Source organism: Carlito syrichta, unplaced genomic scaffold (genome assembly GCF_000164805.1).
Source record: "Carlito syrichta isolate Samal-C Ts95f unplaced genomic scaffold, Tarsius_syrichta-2.0.1 Scaffold307187, whole genome shotgun sequence".
NCBI classification, from domain to species: domain Eukaryota; kingdom Metazoa; phylum Chordata; class Mammalia; order Primates; family Tarsiidae; genus Carlito; species Carlito syrichta.
In genome coordinates, this window is record NW_007251283.1 from 258686 (window position 1) to 260534 (window position 1849).

Below are 1849 nucleotides of genomic sequence, written 5' to 3' on the forward strand. Positions count from 1 at the left end.
GAGGCAGAAGGATCGCCGGAGCCCAGCAGGCAAGGCTGCGGTGGCTGGGAGCGGCAACTGCACTCCAGTCTGGGCGACAGAGTGAGACTCTAACTCAAAAAAATAAAAAAATAAAAAATAGTCATTAAAAAGGAGCCCTTGCTCATTTGGTGGGAAGAGGGTCTCATGGCTTTGATTTACATTTCTCTCTGAATCCTTCCACGCTTGCCCTTAGACAAGGGGTAATGAGAGAACTGCCGATTTCCCCTTGACATCTCTCTTGCTCTTTGTGCTTTGTGAGAGTTTGTCTGTCAGAGATTGCAGTTATTTTTTCCAGTATTTAATTTTATTTGCTTTTAATTTTAAATGTTCCCAGAAGAATATCTTTGCAGTTCAATTGTTTTAAATCTTTAAATATAATTTACTCCACCATAGAGTAAGCAGTGTGGGTCTAACTTTGTCCGGGCCAGTCCCGCCACTGTCTGCTCAGTCATCCATAAATATTCCAGGTTTTTTGTTTTTTTGGGATTTTTTTAGATTAGAAAATGTATTTTATTTAGAAAGTAAATTAGAGAGAGAGAGAGGAGATTTACCTCCTCTAATGGGGAGGGGGCCAAAGCTAGGGAACATGACGATCATAGCTCAAGGAGCCACATGGTCAGACCATAGCTTAGCAAAGCAATGGCCAGGTTTTTTAACTTTTATTTTTTTGAGTCGGAGTCTCACTCCATTGCCCAGGTTGGAGTGCCGTGGCAACTCACGGCCACCCCAGCGTCAACCTGCTGAACTCCGGCAATCCTTCCGCCTCAGCCTTCCAAGTAGCCGGAATTATAGGTGTGTGCTACCAAACCCGCGGTCTCAGGCAATCCACTCCAGCCTCCCAGAGTGCTGGGATTACAGACTGAGCCACCAAGCCTGGCCCTCAGCCTTTCGTACTTGGCTAATTTTTTGATTTATTGTAGAGATGAGGTCTCACCAAGTTGCCCAGGTTGGTCTTGAACCCAGAGCTCAGGCAATCCTCTCGCCTTGGCTTCACAAAGTGCTGGGATTATAGGCGTGAGACACTGTACCCAGCGCTAAACAGTTTTCTAAAGTGGTTGTACCAATTAACACTTTGCTCTGTTTCCTCACCAATACTGGGTTCCTCAGTCTTTTTAGCTCTTCCACTGGGAGTGTAAAGGTCTCACTGTGGTTTTAATTGGTATTTCCCTGATGAATGATGACATTGACATTTTGTATGTTTAGTGGTTATTTGAATGTTCTATTGTGTGAAATGTCTTTTTTTTTTTAATTTATTTATTTATTAAAAAGATGTGGGGTACAGTTCAGGGTTAGGTATATAAACATTGATCATGCAGGTACCCTTGTTGATGAGGTATGCCCCTCCCTCCCCTAGCAGTCTCCCTCAACTCCTAGTCCCACCACCCCTCCCCTGACAGTTTTCCACTCTGCCAATCACTTTCTTATAGCATTATAATTATTCAAGGTTACCTTATGAGTGAGAACATATGGAACTCAATTCTTTGTTTCTGTGATAAATCACTGAGTATGATAGACTCCAAATCCATCCAAGTTGCTGCAAAGTCCATATATTTGTCCTTCTTTATAGCTGCATAATATTCCATTGTGTACATGTACCACATTTTTTAAATACAGTCCAGCTTCGATGAGCAACATGGTTGGTTCCATGTTTTTGCTATTGTGAATAGAGCTGCAACAAACATATGTGTGCAGTTATCTTTTTTGTAGAGTAATTTGAGTTCCTCCGGGCATATTCCCAATAAAGGAATTGCTGGGTCATATGGAAGGTCAATTTCTAGTTCTTTCAGAAATCGCCACACTGTCTTCCAAAGAGGATGTACTAGTCTGC

The 1849-nt window shown here is 42.4% G+C and overlaps 1 protein-coding gene across 1 annotated transcript in view; it reads left to right on the forward strand.

Annotated features, from left to right (window-relative positions):
- DYNC1H1 (dynein cytoplasmic 1 heavy chain 1) overlaps nt 1-1849 on the forward strand; it is an 80788-nt gene that overhangs the window by 51968 nt on the left and 26971 nt on the right. The gene's annotated exons all lie outside the window — the stretch shown is intronic.